Here is a 6,000-nt window from a genome sequence, read left to right as displayed (position 1 = left end):
AAACAATAACCCATGGAGTCTGGTTTGTGCTGCCCACATATACATGGATATGAGCCATTCACTGGGGGCGGTGTGCCCACCAGAGAGTCAGTAAACCGACTCTCCCTCTCACAGAAGCCATCAACTCTAAATAATGTTTCCTTAAGGCATGAATAAGGTGCCTAACTAAGTTAGAGCTCAAATAGCCAGGGCAGTTTGAATCTCCAGCTCCTGGGTCAGCCCCTGCAAACAATGGCCATGACTCTGGGAAGCCAAACTATGCTACAGAGGAGCTATTGGCTGCTAGGCAAGTGATCCCCAAGGAGGAATGCACTAGAAGAGCCAAGGTCCTGAAAAGAAACAAGTGAGATTTGCAGGGAAATTGAAAGGCCTAAAAGTACTGTGCATACATGTAGATTTTGAAACTTACTATGAGGCTGCAGTGATCAAAGTATGGATTTGAAGAGCAGGAGCTCATATTGCTGATACAGTTTAGCTGGACTAGAGCAGAAAATAAGAACCTAACCCTCAAATAACTGTGGCTATGTGTGTTAATTGTTTGGTGGCTCCCTGAAGATCAGCTCAAGGCATTATGATTGGTTCACTTACATGATAGTTTTCTTGGGTTACCATTTGAAAAATAACCAGTGTTGTTATCCAGGGCATGACAATACAGTCTAAGCTGATGGCGTGAGGGTGAAGAGGGCTTTGAATATTTGTTTCTTTGCATACAAGGCCATCTGTGTGCCCATTACTCATGTCATACTCAGGAAAATAAAAGGTAAAGTCCCTAATCTTATTATGGCTGGCTTTCAGCTTCAACACAGGCAGTAAAGTGAAGGATAAGACAGCATTAAAACTTGCCTGACCACACACCTTTAATCCCAGCACTCGGGAGGCAGAGGCAGGTGGATCTCTGTGAGTTTGAGACCAGCCTGGACTATCAAGCGAGTTCCAGGACAGCCTCCAAAGCCACAGAGAAACCCTGTCTCAAAAAACAAAACAAAAACAAAAAAAAACAAAAAAAAACTTGCCTGACTGTGTGTTAAAGGTGTGTCTCAACACACAGAGTCTATCTGTAAATCCTAGGAGAGATTTCTTTGTCTCACATCTTTTTTTTTTTAGTTTATTTACTTTTTTGTGCATATTAGTGAGTGCCTTCATTTGCCTAGTCAGATCCCCCTGGAACTGGAGTTATATTACAGGCAGTTGTAAACTGCCATGTGGATGCTGGGAACTGAACTTAGGTAATTTTTTTTTTTTTTTTGGTTTTTCGAGACAGGGTTTCTCTGTGGCTTTGGAGGCTGTCCTGGAACTAGTTCTTGTAGACCAGGCTGGCCTCGAACTCACAGAGATCCGCCTGCCTCTGCCTCCTAAGTGCTGGGATTAGAACTCAGGTAATCTTAAAAGCAACCAGTGCTCTTAACCACTGAACCATCTCTCCAGCCCTTTTGTATCACGTATTTAAGGCAATAATGTCAGCTCTAGAACAGAAAACCCCACGGCCACACACAACAAATAATGCAGATTTTATAAAAATTTGCTCCCCACCAACAATGAGAGATGCTCTCTCACCCTGGACTCTTGGGGGAGGGTCGAGGCCCTGCCATGGATGAAATGGCAGACTATGGACACCCCCATGGAGGACCTCACCCTCCCTGGAGAAATGAGAGGATATTGGAGGGGTTGGTGGGAGGGCATGAGAGGAGGGGAGGGAAAGGGAGAGAGACCTGGGATTGACATGTGAAGCAACCTTGTTTCTAATTTAAATTTAAAAATAAAAATTAAAAAAATTTGCTCCCCAAATTCCAATATGCAAACAAATATCAAGTAAAATAAGTAGTGAGAGTGTGGCAAATCTTTTATATGGGACAAGCCCACACAGGGTAACCTTCCAAGGACTTCTTCCTAGAAATGGACATTCTATAGGTCTCAAAACTGGGCCCTCATAAAGCTGGTGGAAACCACATTTATCCAGCTCTGTTCAGTGAGGGAGGGTTTGCCTAAGAACAGACCTTCAGTGAAGAGGGGTAGAAGTGGGTGCTGGTCTTGGTAATGTTGGCCAGACCAATGGCTGGGCCCTCAAGGCTTTACCAAAGTGTTGCATGACCAGCATTTTAGCTTGTAGTACTATTGGCATGCCTCTACAGTTATACCACTTCAAACACCCACAATGCCTCACCTTGCTGTAAAAGCTGTGGTGGGTACAAGTTTAGGGGAAGGAGTGTCATAAACGTGGTTTTCTAGAAAGCATTCAGAGAGGCCAGGAAGATACAAGACACTATCCATCCCTTTTCATTTTCTAGACTTAGAAACCAGGAAGAATGTCCAGCTCTTGGCCATGCAGCTGGTCAGGACAGATGCAAGTATGACTTTAGGTCATGGGTCTCGGGTGCGGCCTCTGCAACCCATCCAGAGATCTGCTGAACCTCTCACACAGGCTTTGGGCAGCTCCACACTTCTCATCCTAATAACCCATGTCTTAAATTATGAACCATATTTGGAATGGGGTAGGTTTGACTGTGAAGACCTGCAGTTAGTTCTGTGGCAATGGCACCAGAGGTGGAGAGCCCCACAAGACCTAACATTCCCATCTGCACAATTGTACATAGCCTTAGAAGTGATGATTATGTTAAGAGGGTGAAACTAACTGTAAGTTCTGTATCAAGTGACAGAACTACATTTACTTGTTTTGGGGCACAGTGAGCAGTGGAGACAAAACTCTGAGAAGTGGAGAACAATCTATTTCCTGAGATGAAGCACTGTAGAATTCAAAATGTCAAGTTGGCAGCCAAAAATGACCAGGCTGCTAAACAAATAAGAAAGACTTGTACATAAGAAGAATAGAAATGAATAGAAATTTTCTGTTGGCAATACAGTGTAGCCAACAGATAATCAAAGAGAAGACTTGAATGATGCTGTAATCTGACTGTACAACATAGACCTACATGAAAACACAACAGTAGGAAAGCAGTCTTCTCATTTGCAGGCCCCATTCTTCAGAGAAGACTGTATCCTATGGCATAACAACAAGTATTTTCTCCGGGCGTTGGTGGCGCACACCTTTAATCCCAGCACTCGGGGAGGCAGAGGCTGGCAGATCTCTGTGAGTTCGAGGCCAGCCTGGTCTACAAGAGCTAGTTCCAGGACAGCCTCCAAAGCCACAGAGAAACCCGGTCTCGAAAAAACAAAACAAAAACAAAACAAAACAAAAAACCAAGTATTTTCTTGGAATGCACTTAGATTGGTGCTGGCCCATATCCCTCTGCAATAATACTAGCTCTTAGAATTCTGCCTAGACTGCTCCATTTTGCAGCCAACCTATAGTTAGCTATTCCACCTGCCAGGCTCCAGCAAAACAAGCTCAGTGTTTGGTGTTCTGTTATTTAGTCACTGGATGGTATTGTAAACCTATGTTTGCAATACAGACTTAAATCCATATGAAATAAGGAGCTTGGCAAACAGGTGATGGCTTATATGTAGTACCTTAGATGATTTTAGGTGGATGTAGACCTCTGTAGTGCTCCATGGTTTATAGGTAACTCCTATTAAATGCATTTCAAATGAGACTGGGCTGGCATAGATGCATTTTTGGGCTGTTGGCACTATCCTATTTTGCATGCACATGTTTCTTTTCCACTTCCAGGGAAAATCATGCCAACATTTGCATGACTTCTTGCTGGAGTCCCCCAGTAAACATTTTTTTTTGCACTTCATAAATAATTTTATTTTCATTCATCATTTCCCCAGTAAACATTTAACGGTTGAATTGAAACACTAAATGAGGCCTGGAGTGATGGTTTAGTGGTTAAAAGTACTGGCTACTCTTCCAGACGACCCAGGTTCAATCCCTGTACCTACTTGAGAGCTCACAACTGTCTATGACTACAGTTGCAGGAGTCTGACACCCTCTTACAGGCAGGACACTAAATGAACTCAATAAGTTGTAACTCTGTGTGTGTGTGTGTGTGTGTGTGTGTGTGTGTGTGTGTGTGTATGTATTGTTTAAACATACATATATATCTCTGAGTTCCAGGCCAGCCAGGGCTACACAGAGAAACCTTGTCTCAACAAATAAACAAAGAACAATAAAAGAAATTAAAGAATAAGAGGTCATGACTTTGAGAAGGAGTGGAAGGGACATGGGAAAAGATGAAGAGAGGAGAAAGAAAGGAAAATAATATAAAAACAGTCCTCATACATTTTCAAAAAATAAATTAAAAATTAAAAAGAATTTAACCACAAAGAACTACATTAGAAATCAAACCAAAAAGATACAGGGAAAATTCACAAATACATTTAAACACAATTACCTCAACATCCAAAAAAATCAAAGAAGAAAAATTATAAACTATGTTGAAGGATAGCAGTACATCAAAGTTGTAGAATCTAGTAATAGTGCTAGTGGGAAATGTATACTTGTAAATACCAACATAAAAGAAAGATCGAAAGTCAGTAAGGCCTACTCTACAAGGACAAACCACTGTTAGTGTAAATCTAATCAAGAACCCATGACTTGGAAGCCCAAAGAACCCATTGTTATTTTACTAAATGGACACAGCGTCAAATTGCTGTCTAAACAAATACCTCTGTCCCAATTGATTAGTGTTGCTCTCAGACCTCATCACTTAGACCTCATCACTCAGACCTTGTCAGAGAAGCTTAATGCGGAAACTAAAAACTAAAATGGAGAGTGATCATCCCTAAATGGGACATTTATATGGCACACTTAGTCTGCAAAGCTCAGAGAAAACCAAAGAAGATAGGGCAGAAAGATTGTCAGCCACCATAGGGGCAAAGCAGCATTTTCTGGCCATGACAGGGCCGATGTGCTCATGAACTCACAACCCCTGCGGTTGTTAGGATAAATTCAAGCCAGGCAACATTCCAGAATCGGGGGAGGGGCTTGAGAGCCTCCAACTTTAGCCAAGCAGCTGTTGGGAATTGGTGACTTCTGGAAGAGGGAGAGTCACTTTTCTTTACTGGTGTGGTCCCCTCCAGTGGATGACCCCAAACCCATGCATATATGGGCAGTACAAATTGGACTCAGTGGGTTATTAAAAAAAAAAGTCAGGTGTGGTGAATCATGCATGCCACTATACCAGGCCAGAGCCTTCATTTTTAGCATCACAAAAACTGAATAAAATGAACAAATTACTTTGGCTTCATCAGGGAAATACCATCCACAAAATTTAAAAAACCATTACAGAGAACAGCAGCTTGCCGGTGAGTGAACAAGCACCTCCTCCTGACAATGTGAATGTAAGAAAACTGAAACTTTCTTGGAGGATCAGTTCTAATAAATTTAGTAATAAAGTAATCCAGGCTATCTTGGTTTAGGATTACCAATACACTTTTGTGACTTCTCTTCATGGGAGTCCTAGAGCGTGCTTTGGTGAAAATATCTTCATACTCTGACAGGGGTTGGAACAGGAGGAAAAAGGAAACACTCTGAAACACTTCCAGAGCAGTCTGCTCCTATGTCTCACCCCAGGGAAGTGTGATTTATTAGAAATTAAAGTAGTTGGGTCCCTTCACTCCCAGGCTGGCCTACAACTCCTGAGCTCAAACATCATCCCACCTTAGCTTTCCAAAGCTAGTGGGGTTTCATCAGACTCCCTAAATCAGGGCCAAAGAGATGGCTCAGTGGTTAAGAACACTGGCTATTGTTCAAGGGTTCAGTTCCCAGCACCCATATGGCAGCTTACAACTGTCTGTAACTCCATTTCCAGGGATCTGACACCTTCACGCCAATGTTCATAAAATAAATTTTAAAACATTTTTTTGTTTGTGAGCCTAGCCATCTCCCCAGCCCTTAAAAACATTTTTTAAAAAAAGACCTTAACTAGCCCACCACATAACATATGAGAGGGAAAACCATACAAAATCCAAGTAAAATCACTGTGACAACCACAGTTAAGTAGCACAGATGCAGCAGATCCACACCATGCCACCGTTGAGGCCGCCTGTAATATTGGAAAAATAGCATTAAAAAATCTTAAAAATCACAACTAATCCAAC

Source organism: Mesocricetus auratus, unplaced genomic scaffold, assembly GCF_017639785.1.
Source record: "Mesocricetus auratus isolate SY011 unplaced genomic scaffold, BCM_Maur_2.0 Super-Scaffold_100003, whole genome shotgun sequence".
NCBI classification, from domain to species: Eukaryota; Metazoa; Chordata; class Mammalia; order Rodentia; family Cricetidae; genus Mesocricetus; species Mesocricetus auratus.
This window is presented reverse-complemented; position numbering follows the sequence as displayed.